Here is a 15,188-nt window from a genome sequence, read left to right on the forward strand (position 1 = left end):
GTATGTATGATCTGTGGTCTGTAAGAAAGACAAAGTCATCAGTCAAAACCGAGCTCCCATACACATATCGGGCAATGATTTTGTTTGTTTGTTCGTTGTTAAAGGCCGCAATGAGCAGCTATATGTCGGCGGTCTGTAACTAATCGAGTCTTTACCAAACAATCCCGTTATTGACATCATGAGCATCGATATACGCCATTGGGTTAGAATGACATGCATCAACCAAGTCAGCGTGCCTGACCACCTGATTCCGTTAGTCGCCTTTTACGAAAAGCATGGGCTCCTGAAGACATATTCTAACTCGGATCTTCACGGGTCTATCGTACAAGAACGCCAATGCAACCACATATTGATTCCAAGATGGCGGACTAATATGTTCTCTCACAGAGTCAATATATAGACTCCCTGGTTTGCTGGAGACAATTCCCAGTTTAAGATGTTACCAAGTGCTGTGTTAAAGACGTATGCTATTAAGAAATAGTCACACCGATATTTATCCGTATTTTACACACTACATTCATTGAATCCTATACAAATCTATGATAATGCAAATTAGGCCCCACCAAACTCCACACCTGAGTGTACAAGCAGGGTCGCGCAATGTTACACTGAAGGACTGGTGCAAGGCAGAACATTGAGCCCTCCCTATTCAGGTGTTTATGAAAGGGTCCTCGTCGGGCCTAATGTTACACGACTATCACTCATTTACAAAACGAATTTCGCCAGAAGGCCCTGGCTAAAAGCACACGCGCTGCCCACGAAATACAGACTACTGCGGGACCGACTCCTGTCACCATGGGCCGAGATTACTGGCGGTTCATGTTCACCTGTGTGCTGGGTTTCCTCAACCCTTCACTAACGTCAGGTAACCTCATCTTTATTATCACTGTCTGCATTGCAGGACAACCGGTGTAATATGTACCGGAATGTGACCGCCTGTTTTGTTCACTAAGTCGGGTTAGGTACAGGGTTTACTGAATGTACAGTCTTCCACAAACGAATAGTGAGTCTGTGGCACATGTACATGTAGATGAAGGTCAGGCGTAGGAGTGATGATCAGTGGATGACGTGATGCGTACAACTATGACATCTTTTTTTATGAAAGAATCTGACAAGAGAGCCACTCAAAGTGTATCATAGTATACCGTGGTGGATATTGTGCTTACTGTAGTTGATGCAATTTATCTTTCTTCTACTCCACTGCTCACAAGGAATAGATAATACACAAAGTGTTATGCATGTATGATGTGTCTGAGCTGTTAACTTGGGCATACATGTTGATATTTTCCCCCAAAAGTATGAGTAGTATATTATACATATATCGTTATATTTGAAGTAGTGTATATATTAGTGTATACATTTGTTAAGGGGCATTTAATATTCAGTGATGGGGAACGGGAGGAGACATTCTTGTTGGAGTCTTATTTAACTGCTTCAAAACATCTAGGTTTTGGGAAGCCAAACAACTTGTTTTCACAATACATTTTTCCAGGACATCCAGTATGAGAACATTTTAGTTATAGGCAAACATAATATTTCCATAAATTATATATAAAGATCAAATGCTAAATCTCTTATACATATACTGAACAACAATAGTTCCTGTGACATTGAATAAGATTTAATGCAAAGTTCTGTTTTTTACCAAGTCTGAAACAATTTCGGTTTGCAGATACAAGACTCCTGTAACTGTTCAAATGGTTTAATTTGCCATACTGACTTCAGAAAATGCGTGATGTCATAAAAAACATGAACATGCCAAAATGTCAATTCACAAATCAATAGCACCTCTGGTCGCGATGCAAGCAACACATCTTCGTCTCATGGAATGGACCAGGCATCGCACAAAGTCCTGTGGGATATCTGTCCATATCTGCTGAAGCATGTTTCGAAGTTCCTGGAGTGTCTGTGGAACACGTGGTTGACGTCGAAGGCGCCGATCCATCTCATCCCACATGTGCTCGATTGGTGAGAGATCAGGGGAGCGAGCCGGTCAGGGGATGACATTCACGTTGTTTTGTGGAAGAGAATCCTGAACAAGTTGAGCAATATGAGTCCGGGCGTAGTCATGCTGAAAGGTTGTGCCTGGGCCATGACGACGCAAAAACGGTAGAACAACAGGGCCGATGATCTCGTCGCGGTAGCGCTGTCCATTGAGATTTCCCTCTGCCACTATCAAACGGGTCTTCTGTCTTGCTGTAATCACACCCAATACCATAACGCTGCCGCCCCCGAACCGATCTTCTTCCATGACACAATGATTGACGTAGCGTACACCTCGACGTCTGTACACTCGAATCAGTCCACCGCTGTGGCTGAGGTGAAAACGAGACTCGTCAGTGAATAGAACTTGTCCCTACTGCATGGCCGTCCAGCGTAGACGTTATCTGCACCACTGTAGACGTGCTTGACGGTGGTTTCCTGTCAAAATGGGACGTCTGGCGGGTCTTCTGGCGGCAATCCCTGCACATCTGAGGCGACGACGTACGATTTGTGAAGATATTCGTCGAAGGCCAGGGATGCTTCTTGCAGTCACTGTTCCTGACTGGAATCGATTTCGTAGGTGTGTTGTTCGAATCCAGTTGTCTTGTCGATTATTGGTTTCGCGTAGCCTGCCACTCCGAAGATGGTCTCTGTCTGCATTCGTCTCTTGCCAACCTTGCCATAAACACCAAATGGTGTTTCTGTGGACGTTAAGTTGTCTTGCAACATCACGTTGACTCGATCCTGCTCCAAGCATACCAATGGCTCGCAGACGCTCATTTTCGGACAGGCGTGGTATTTCGTAATAATTGCGTAATTTTGTTGTTTTTCTGAGTGGTAGTTGTCAGCACGATGCTAAACAATGCATATGGAATCCCTTTAACGCACATGTTTTTATACCCATTCTTGGGTCGTGAAATGCATGGGGCTTGCATGGAATGCATTCTTTTCTGTAGCAGTTGCATACATACATACATACATACATACATACACACACACACACACACACACACACACACACACACACACACACACACACACACACACACACACACACACACACACATACCTACCTACCTACCTACCTACCTACCTACCTACCTACATACATACATACATACATACATGCTTTGATTCCCAGTAGGCTGACTATCCGCCGAAACAGATTTCATTGGCCGTAAATGGAAAATTATTGGCCCAAAATAGGCCACTCGAATTCAAAACACCTTTATGCAGGCGACGCCGAGTATACGGTGGATCCGATGACACATGAACAAGATTATTCTACATTATGTAGCAGCATTATGTTTAGAGCAATAATTGTAAAGGGGCAATATATTATTCGGTTGGAGAGGGGATCTGTGATTACTGTTAGAGACAAGATAATCTATTTGGTCACTTCTCGAAACATACAATGTTCTCTCTGAAGTGGAAGACAAAGATATTTCTTTTTCTCGCTGTGGTTTTTTTTAATTGACACGGGTATTGACAAATACTGTCACGTTTTGGAGAATGTGCATATATATATGTTTTGCTAAAGCGGGAAAGTCTGATTTCTTATGGAACAAAAGCTGATTTGAACACACTGTAGCATCATTGTCAATCAAAAAGTAAAAACATACATATGGTTGCTATGTTCACAAGTAAAATTGCTGCATATCTAATTATCAACTTTTGGTTGATTGTTATCGTTATTTAAAATGTAAATGATAGGTAATCCTACGATAAAGGTAATTTTATTTACATCAGCATTTTTATCTTAGTTTGTATTTACATAACAGCTACACAGTGTGGTGGGCTGACTGCAACGACTGAAAAGAAGCTCCTTACCTCAGAAGGGTATCCTATCAAATATGAACCGTAAGTATATTTTTTAATGAATCAGTTTGCACAATGAATAGCTATGGAATACTGGAAGGAACATTTCGCGTTTACGCCTTTACAAAACCAAGCAAATAATGACCGACTTAACTAAAGCGTGACATCGCCATAACGAGACAGCGCTTTCACTTGAGCAATTGCATAATATGAATAACACAGTTATTTAACCAAAACACTCTGTAATAAATTACTAGTTCTTTGAAATACAAAAGGGGTTAATATCTGTGTCCTCAGACTAACTTGGTTAGTTACTTAATCAGAGTATGATTATATACTGTAGTATCTTTAAGGAGATAGTATGGCTAGAAGGGTGTCTTTTACTGTCCAGTTTTCAACTTTCCCTTCGTGTCGCAATATCCCAACAGCCTTTGGTGTCATTTCACATTTCACAATTTTTGAGGTGCAATCGAGCACGCTTCTTCTAAGAAGGGCGTCAAGCGACTCTTGCTACTGTTTGATCAAAATTACAACAGTAAAGGCCTCAGTAAAGCTATGGCTGTTATGGAAGCAAGGTGGAGCACATTTCCAAATTTGACGTATCGATGACCAACATTATGTCCGATGCAATTTCCTCTTTTGACTTTTACGCAATATATAACTTCAATAAATAATATTCAATACATGTTTGTTCATAAAAGTGATTCTCTGTATCGCTGCCCGCCTCTCGTTGGCGGCATGGTAATTTCATAACACACATACATTTAAATAGTACCCCAAACTAAATATCCGTTGATGAATTTCGCCGTACATGCATATGTAATTCAAATTCGGATTGGTTGCGAATAATGCGAACTTCACACTACAAACATAAAAACAATCTTTTGCATCGTAGAGTACTAACTAAGCATGTAGGAAATTTAATATATATAGTAATGTATTAGTTGCATACTATACAAATAAAATTATTTCAACCACACTATCTATAAGCAAATATTCAATAAGTATTGACTTTATGGCAATTCAAATGGGTTGCACACAGAAGACGTCACACTATATTCCATTTATTTGTCTATCCCACTTGTTTATGAGTACTAACTAATACTAGTTGTTAATATTTCAGTTCACAAACATGCTCGTGGAGTCTCCAGGCATCTGACGCTTCCAAGAATGTAATTCTAGAAACAGTGGACATGATGATACAACCCTCAACTGGTTGTGCTGATGATTCAGTCAGCATATATGACGGTAAGATCAGTATACCCCTTGGGGATCCCGTTATCCTACATGTAGTACGCTGGTCGTAAGAGGCGACCAAAATGGATCGGGTGGTTAGGCTCGGTGTCCTCGTACCAAGATGGCGTGGTTTGTGGCTCACAATATCGACCACTAGCTTGTCTGGTCATGACCCGACTATCTACATACCGCCGTCAGACAGCTGGAGATTACTACACACATATGTCTTAAATATTAGATGTCTCGTATATATCTAAACACGAGCGTAAATGACACAATTAGTATGTGCCAGAAACTGACGCCGGTACGTTTCGCTAAATTGACAAACTGACTGATAAAATTGTACATTATACATAAATTAACTGTTGTGTCTTTGTACCATTACCCAAGTACAGTGAATGACTCAGCGATTGTTTATCAACAATTAAACCTTCATATTACGTCGGCTGTAAACAAAGATATTTTAATTATTTTATGTGTGGATGGGTAAGTCAAAATCATAGAAGACAACAACGGATTATATACAGTGAGTGTTTAAGAAGTGTTATTGTATAACTAGGCAATCAGTAGTATAAATGCTATATCCCTATAACATGTTCAAATGCCTTTACGCTACAAGCTCCAACTGTAGCGCATATACATTCTTTACAGTTCTTATATTCCCATTGCATAAATCACTCGCCTCTGTTTTTTCCGGAAGTTTGAAACCAATAACCATTGCAGATTCTACTTCCTGAATCATCAGATTCGAGTGATATATCTGATATTTAATTTCTTTATAATTCTGTATAATAACCTACAGTTGCGTCAGTTTTACTTGCACAAACTGCACGCTCAAAATGGCCAGTGAATTCCTTGTCAAGAACAATCTGCAACAAGAATAGAGTGGCATCATTGTATTTATGTATTCCCCCTATGCTTCCATGTGTTATGCGTTGAAAGTAACATTATTGATATTTATATATACCGGTACATATTATATATTTTAACTACAGGTGACTCCAACTCTGCCACTAAGCTACACACGTTATGTGGAGACACTCGTGTGTTTGTGACCTCATCTGGACGGAACATGTACCTTGAATTTCGTTCCAACAGTATTCTTGAGACGAGAGGCTTCCAGTTCCGATACTACCAGGGAGACAGTATGTAACTCCATAGTCATTATCAGCCATTAAATATACGCTACTCAATTGTTCAGAATACCATGTCAGGTTCTATAGCAAACGTTCATCCATGGGTGCAGACAGTTAACTCTGGACATATTACACAGTATCGACTATAGCGATCCAAATTTGAATCCTTGAACAAAATATGTTATTGTTCGTGACTTAGGAATCACGAAATGTATGGTTGAGTGCATATTTTATTAAAAGGTACCTACCGTTCCATTGGCGATCCTTGGGGATTATTCAATGAAATTATTACGCCAGTACTTCCTTTTACCTGTTTGGAAATATGAAGATGTTTTCATGATCACAAAAACCCATGTGGATTTAAGTGAGAACATAGATCCCCAACTACCCATGTGTTCATTGATCCAATTGTAATTGATTCGAAGCATATAACTCCAAAAGAGCCCTATTTATGGTTCAAGCTTAAAGAGCTCTGGTGTTTATTAGTGTTGAAAACCCAAATAGGCTTTCCAAAGATTTGAACGCAATGTGATTGTTCTTCGCGAAGTAAAGTGAATGGTCATTAAAATGGTCAGTTGTGCAGTCCATGTATGAATAAAGTTGGTAATGCCACAGTAACTGTAACAGTTTAATTGTTATATATCTAATATACCATATGTACTTATGCGTATATATTGAATTATAATCTCGTCATCAGTAGAGTTAATACAAGGAAAGTACAAGTCGATAAATGCGTCGTGAAGGTGAATTATTATTTTCCTCAGAAGCTACGCCTTGCACGTTCACGTTTACTGCTACTCGGGATGTGAAGACCTTCAACTCACCTGGCTACCCCATTGCATACTTCAAGTAGGTTGTACTGTCCGAGGACCAAGCATGATTCATACTTGCTTTTATTGCAGTTGCATTCGTCCATTCATTAGCTTGGTGCCTTCAATGATACACTTGTTAAAGTTCTGTTCTGGTATATATTTTGATAATTATATGTCTCCAATAACTTCCCCGTTCTGATCAATATAACCTCGTTTGTATGACACGTTGCTGGGCAACAACAGGTCAAGTCAACACTCATGTCTGTACAAAGAGATGTTTGTGCTTGATAGATAACCAATTTATCAATGAACTAACTCTTATGACGCTGTGAACTGATACCAATGGCACAAAATGTACAATAACTCAACGTACATAGAATGAGAATGTGTACAACGTGAACACAGTTGTATAGTTACGTATATTCAATGAGTGATTTAATGTAGTGCATACATACATTGATGTGATCATTTATTCTAATCTAACGTTGAATTGGTATACATCCATTTAGATTAGAACTTTTGTTTTTCAGAATATCATATTATTTATTTTCCAGCGGTTTATCCTGTGAATATTCAATTCAAGCGGCCGATGCATCAGATAGTCTGCAATTGGAGTTTACAGACGTTGATGTTCAATCATCTCAAACTTGTCGTGACGACAACATCAGCGTGGCAAATATAAGTAATGCATTACAATATTTCCGGAACTAAACTTTTTCCGAGCACAGTAATATATGTAGTCTAACCCGCCTAATTCAGTGTGGAGATACGTGTGTCTAATCGTGTCATGACCCGCTGGTTACTGACTGATTCGCCCTGATTGTGATCCTTGGTTTGTCGGCACCATCGAGGTTTTCACTTGCCTTTGTCACGGGTGCCGCCGGTGAGACAGGATAACCTTACCTAGTCGTGAACACCTGTATCATCACCACTTGACGTACAATGGATAGCAGATATTTCTTCTATGTGGTTCGTCGTTTTCCCCATCGTACATTTCCCACGCCATTGAATAACTGAAATATTGTCAAAGTTCCAAGTGGCAACAAAGGAAAAGTCATTAAAGTCGCTCATTGTATATATCATTAAAGTCGCTCAGAATATATCACTTATGTAATCTGGAACACTTATAGTATACAATCAAAGCAAACCCGATACATATGTTTGACTACAATGTGCCGACAATTGCAGCTATAGATATATTGGCTGTGTAACAACTGAGACACAAAGCACACTATCCGACATATGCATAAGTCTATGTTGACTCAGTTTCAGGTGGAGATGACCCAGTTGCCACAATCTGTGGTATGCCGAACTCAACCTACCAAGGAGGAAACAACATGAAGGTCACATTTACCTCAGATGGGTCAAGGGTCAATAAAGGATTTTCAGTTGGATATCGGAGCGTTCCGTGTGAGACATTATTAATTCATTAAAGTAAATCATAGTAATCATGTTTTTTAAACGACACTTATGAGGTTTTTTTATATTAAAAAATGTGCCGTAAAAATGTCTTATCATTGCCATGCTATAAAATCATTAATTCTTATGAAACATTAGTTTTAAACACTTACAAATGTTATTCATTATGCATTTTCTTTGAACACACTATGTCATTTAGAAAGTGGTCTAATGTAACAAATGTTATTGGTGGCGTGAAACCTTCTGAGAAAAGTAACAATTATCTTACTTCCGTCCTGGATTCGAACCCATACTGCCAGACCGAGGCACCTAATCGCGGGCACACAAAGTCAGCGATGCTTTTTCTTGTTTATTTACTTGTTTTCCTTTTCTATAAATTACATTACATAAAGTACATGTTACCTGGTAAGTCTTTGGCATGGTACACCTGAAGAAAAAGAAACATTTCCAAAATTGGAAAGAACATGGACAAACTGACCTTTCCATCATTCCATCTGTGAAAATGTGTGCAAACTTCCAAAAGTAAAATTTAGAAATATCACCTTTCCGAGCTTTTGAATAGGGTCTTTTCCCTTATTACAATAGGAGGAAATGTTTGGAAAGAGATGTTACAGAAGGTGTTAACATTGTACATAGCGATGGAAATCTATAATACATCACGTTTATTTTATATGCTTCAGAGGAAGAATGTTCAATACACGTGGAGGCCACAGATATGGACTCGTTTATCATGTCCTCAGGGTACCCGAATCAGTACTTCAGGTAAGTATTGTACAGGAACATTATTTGCCATGATCGTTTCTTGTCATGTTACCTTCTTTATAACACCTTCATACAAGCGTTGGGAATAATAATAATAAAACTTACATTTCGTGGTTCAACTTATAAGTGAAGGAACGTATGAATATTGTTTAACACCGCAGTCACATTAGCATTCCAGCCCATCTTCAGCCAAACGAAAACAAAAGAACATAATACATCTAACAAAAAAAACGATGTGCTTCAAGAAAAATAAAATTGATAAATAAGATACTCTTACATGTGGTTACAACTAAATCATAGTATAGGTTTTACAATGGTGCAGATGCTATGGTCTAGGGGAGATAATTCCAGAAGTGCAACATGGAAAAGATCAATCAGGAATATCCCAGTGTTGGTATAGGAAAAGAAATCATACGTAATTTTAACACGCAGCTATATACACCGTCAACCAGATAGATACAGTTCTCAGTACATGTATGTCAGTTACCACGGAACCTAGAATATACAAGGCGAGTTTATAACATTTGTAATTGGGGGACTAATTTCATCAGCATGAGCACCGACCAATCCTTAAACCAAGTCCCACATTGCAACTGTATGATACCTGTTTAAGTAACAAACCTGAGGTACCGATGGACAAAATGCATTCGGCCCTGGGGTTCCCAGGTGAATACTTACGGGAATATAGACGAAAGATTAATTTAGAGATATGTGAAAATACTCTTTTCCGTAAATGGCATATGAATGTCCATGAGAATGAATACGAGTTCTTCTGGACGGATTATCTACAGATAGATCAGTGGATGATTTACGCGATGGATGAAGAATAACATGTGGCGATACACCTCGATTCAATGAGTAGGATTCAAATGTTTATATTTATATAAAAATGTATAAAGGTCATATGCTACATGAATGAAGGATTTTATAGATCGGTGGATGCATGTGGTGGTAACTTATCTTCCCTAATGTGAGTAAATGATTGATCTTTAAACGTTTTATAAGCGTTCCCGCAACTAGGCCCTTTTATACCTTGCCCACGATAAAGGTTTTCTAAATTCCTATAAATATTATAAAGTCGAGAAACTGCCTCAAGCTATAATATAAGCAAGAATTACATTTTGAACTTCATGGCGAACGATAGTCCTGGAACATAATTGTCCAGCCAATGGGAAATCAATATTGAGAACTGTATGAGACGCCACCATTTTTATATTTTTAGCAATGCAGTAAATACTGAGCCACATTGTGAAGCTGATTACAAACTGTGCGATTTGCAGAAATGTCGAGGTATGCATCATTGATTAATAAAAAGCTCGATGCCATAGAGATATTGTGTAAATGAAGCTTTGCTCCTCCAGCAACATGAACTGCCGCTGGACCATCGTGGCGACGGATAACGATGCTACGGTCGAACTGGTTGCTGTCATCTCCGACATTGCCGACACTTCCCAATCTTGCAGCAGTGACAGAGTGTCTGTGACGGACTGTAAGGTTCTATGTTAATGACGTTAATGGATAATTAGATTTTATAAATTTAAATTTAAAACAATATTCAAGAAAATGTCAGTTCCGTAGGTGGTGATATGAACATAAGAACATAAGATCAGTATCGATTTTCTATTCAACGATGTCACTCAATGGTTGGCTGGGTACTTGCCGCGTTCTCAGGATTTCGTAATCTTTGGCTAACCCTCGACAAAACAAATGCAGGATGCATAAAGACGAGAGAAACGAGGGATCTCGCAGTTTCATTCTTCACACACATACACATATTCATTATATACCGGATTTTGTGAATGCTAAAAAGAAGAAATGTGAAATGTGTTGAACTATGTTGAAAGATTGGCACATGTACATATGGCATTGTCTTCCCATGAACAGTTCAGCTGATGAACAGTGGGGTCATTTGGTTGAAACATTTTGGTCATGTCGAAAATTGTGACACACATATACGTGTAAACACGTTCCACCGGATTTCATGAATGAAAAAAGTGCAACTGTCAAATGTGTCTAATGTATTTAACAAGTTTTTATTGTATTACCATCTTCAGCTGATATGACAGAACTGGGGATATTCTGTGGAACGAACAAACCTACATATAATAGTACAGGACCAAACATGACTGTTGTCTTCACGACTGATGGCACCAATCAGGCAACAGGATTTCGTCTGAAATACAAGCAGAAACGAGGTAAGTCGTTTTTCATGGGTTACACCACATTATTATAAGGTCTACTCCGTTCTGTTAGTGAGAAGAACAAGGAAAGAATAAGTAGAACGTGTTCAAGTTATCACAGACTGTATACATCCACTGCATTTAATCTGTTATGTATGTGAAAACAAGACACGATGGACAGCGCAAGTGCTCTATGAAATCTCAATCAGATATGTTTGTAGAATGCTTTTGCAAGGTTCAAATGTATTTACTAAAACAATTTATAAAGTAATTAAGATTCCAATCATCGTTGCCTGCATATTCGGACAATGGTGTACTCTTGCGATATTGTAAAGGAAAAACGAGTGCAGCAATGTGTCAAATGCAGGACTGGTTTCGCGTTATTAGGGCTCCAAGCCGAAAGGCTGTAGAGCCCTATTGTAATCGTTCGATTTATTATTATTATTTATTATTATTATTATTATTATTATTTATTATTCCGCCGATTTTTGTACTTGCCCTAGCAAAATAACCACCAGCTCGATTTTGTTCAAATTTTGTGTGTGTTTGAAGACCGTTGGGTACTAGTGCCCGCCAAAAGCCCAAGGCCGTAGGCCTAAAGGCCAAGGGCAGATAACTGAAAAACAAGAATTTTTTGAAGGTGTATTTCGCCCTATTGCTCCGCAACCGCTTATCCGATTACTTTGAAACCTTGCATGTATCTGCTGCTTCAGTTCTTTCATATTTTTTGTTCTTTGACTTTGGTCATTGATCACGTGGTTTGGCAGCTATATTGGATTCAAGGTTTTCACAGGGTTTTTGGGGTACCTGTCTTCAAATACTATCTCCTCTGAATCCACTGCACGAAATGCTTTCAAACTTTTTGAGAATTGTCTCCATACAGAACACAACAAATTAGCATAGCCATTTTCCGATATCTTTTTTAGTTGCGGCAATATTGGATTTTGATTTTGATCATTTTTTTCACCGAAAGTTTACTCTTAAGATCATAGCTTGTAAGGTTCTTAACAGAAACTATTGAAAGTTTGCATGAAGCTTTGAGACTATATGTAGTTCATTTTGTTCTGGTTTGCATACTGAAAGCACCACTGCTTGGTGTGGTATTATTTGATTTAAGTTAAAAAATCAGACTTGAGTACAAATACTGAAGGAAGCGCCTCATAAATCTACCATACACCCCCATTCACTGGCTTTGCAAGCGTTCTCCACAGTCTTGTTCAGTATCATGTGTACTACCCTTGACGACCAGGATTAGAATTGGCCTTTTTCAACCGATGCTTGTCTCAAGAGGCAACTATGCTTGTCACAGGAGGCGACTAATCGCATCGGGTGGTCAGACTCGCTGGCTTGATTGTTCATTTCTCAATTGCCAATTGCTAGGGTACCTTATTTTTGACGGTGTTGTTTAAAGCAAACCATTTGCTGATTAGAATATGGTCGAGGTCGGAAATTGGTTTAGTACACTCTGAGAAACTGTGGCACACGCCAATTTGGTAGCGGTAATGTCCTGCAAACGGTGACTATCTTTTGACGGAGTTGGTACAAGCAAACCATATGCGGATTCGAACATGGTCGAAGTCAAACATTGGTTAAGAACACACTGGGACACTTGTTGTGATGTCTCACAAGCGGTTCATTACATTTGATGGCGTTGGTACAAGCAAACCATATGCGGATTCGAACATGGTCGAAGTCAAATTTGGGGTAAGAACACCCTAGGACACGTGTGGTGATGTCCCACAAGCGGTTTATTACATTTGACGGCGTTGGTACAAGCAAACCATATGCGGATTCGAACATGGTCGAAGTCAAACATGGGTTAAGAACACTTTAAGACACACGTGCTGATGTCTTGCAAGCAGTTCCTTACATTTGATGGCGTTGGTACAAACAAACCATTTGAGGATTCGAACATGGTCGAAGTTGGAAATTGGTTAAAACATCCTGGGACACCCAGGCACATGTCAATTTAGTATTGGTGATGTCTCATAAGAGGTTTTTTACATTTGACGGAGTTGGTACAGGTAAACCCTTTGAGGATTCGAATTTATGAACGAGGTGGGAAACAGGTTTAGCACTTTATCTCAGCAATGCGACAGGAATCCGGGGCCCGGACGAACGCAGAACGCTAATCCGTTTGACTGGAGCCCAACTGACAAAGAAGTTACAGCCTGTTAAAGTCACCAAGCCGAAAGGCTCTAGAGTCCCCTTGTAGCGTTTGATTTAATATTATTATTATTCCGCCGATTTTTGTACCAGAGCTAGAAAAATATCCACTGGCTCGATTTTGTTCAAATTTAGTGTGTGTATGTAGACCGTTGGGTACTAGTGCCCGCCATAAACCCAAGGCTGTAGGCCCAAAGGCCAAGGGCAGATAACTAAAAGAACATAATATTTGGAAGATGTGTTTCGCCCTATTGCTCCGCAACCGCTTATCCGATTACTTTGAAACCTTGCATGTATCTGCTGCTTGAGCTGCTTGACATTTTTTGTTCTTTGACTTTGGTCATTGGTTACGTGGTTTGGCAGCCATTTTGGATTCAAGGTTTCCACAGTGTCTTTTGGGTACCTGTCATCAAATACAAACAACTTTGAGTCCACTGCATGAAATGCTTTCAAACTTTCTGATAATTGTCTCCATACATAACACATCAAACATTAATAGCCGATTTTGGATATCTCTTTTAGTTACGGCCGTATTGAATTTTGATTTCGATCATTTTTTTCAACGAAATTTTGCTTTAAAGATCATATCTTGTAAGGTTCTCCACAGAAACTATTGCAAGTTTACATGAAGTTAGTGTGCCATATGCATCTCATTTATTGTTATTGGTTGTATGCAAAAAGTAACACTGCTTGGTGGTAATATTTGATTAATATTTGGGACACCCCTGGAACACGCCAATTTCGTAGCGGCGATTTCGGGTGACTATCTTTTGAGAGAGTTGGCACAAGCCAACCTTTTATGGATTCGAACATGTTCGAGGTCGGTAATGGTTTGAGAACTGACCTGGACACCCTGGCACACACCAATTTCCTTGCGACGATACCCTGCAAGTGGTGTCTACATTTGATGGATTTGGTTCAAGGAAACCCTTTGAGGATTCGAACATGGACGTTTGGGCACAGTGTTACTTGGAGCCCGCCATTGCTGCTTGCAGCTTTAATTTAATTTATATATTTGTATTAGAAATATAATACGATTCTGTTTTAAACGTCAGATTATTTCTTGTGCAAATGTGAACCAAGAGAACGTAGCTGCTAGTATAAGGGGTGGAGATGCGTACAGTGACTATGGTCCGTTTAAAGCAATACAGATTGTCAGACACACCTTTTCGTACAGCTTTTTCACTCCTTACGTTTTTAAAGTTATTTGCTGTGCATCTTCTAAATTTAAGAAACCCAACAAATTAACGTCTTCTCCCAAATTATAAACACCCCATTCTGGTCCATTGTAGTTATATATTATACGCGGAGCTGGATGGACTGTTGCGTACCTTTGGGGTACGAGAAACCGATTGCCGTTGATTTTGGTACGATATTCTCCCTGATTATGTTACTAGGTTTGTCACAACCAGAGTCGTGCCCGTGTGTTTAGCCATATAGATTACACTACTGATTTCACTAAGTTTAATCCCCTTGTGTTACACGCATACGTGACGCAAACCGTGTGCCTCCCGTTGGTCACTCGTGTGGAACACGTGTGCAACACCAATGATGTTACAAAATCATGGCCCACGCATGTCGGAGAGAACCAACTTTTGACATGTTGACCCATGTTTAGCTGATAGAGGAGGTAGTGATTGCTGTATTCCTGAAACGAATGGTATCAGGTTTATTTG

The 15,188-nt window shown here is 39.3% G+C and overlaps 1 pseudogene; it reads left to right on the forward strand.

The window, feature by feature from the left end:
• Window positions 1-795: 795 nt before the first annotated feature.
• The window catches only part of LOC139454231 (cubilin-like), a 36,656-nt pseudogene continuing 22,263 nt past the window's right edge, over window positions 796-15,188 (forward strand).

Source organism: Haliotis cracherodii, unplaced genomic scaffold (assembly GCF_022045235.1).
Source record: "Haliotis cracherodii isolate W230 unplaced genomic scaffold, xgHalCrac1.p SCAF_1, whole genome shotgun sequence".
Taxonomy (NCBI): domain Eukaryota; kingdom Metazoa; phylum Mollusca; class Gastropoda; order Lepetellida; family Haliotidae; genus Haliotis; species Haliotis cracherodii.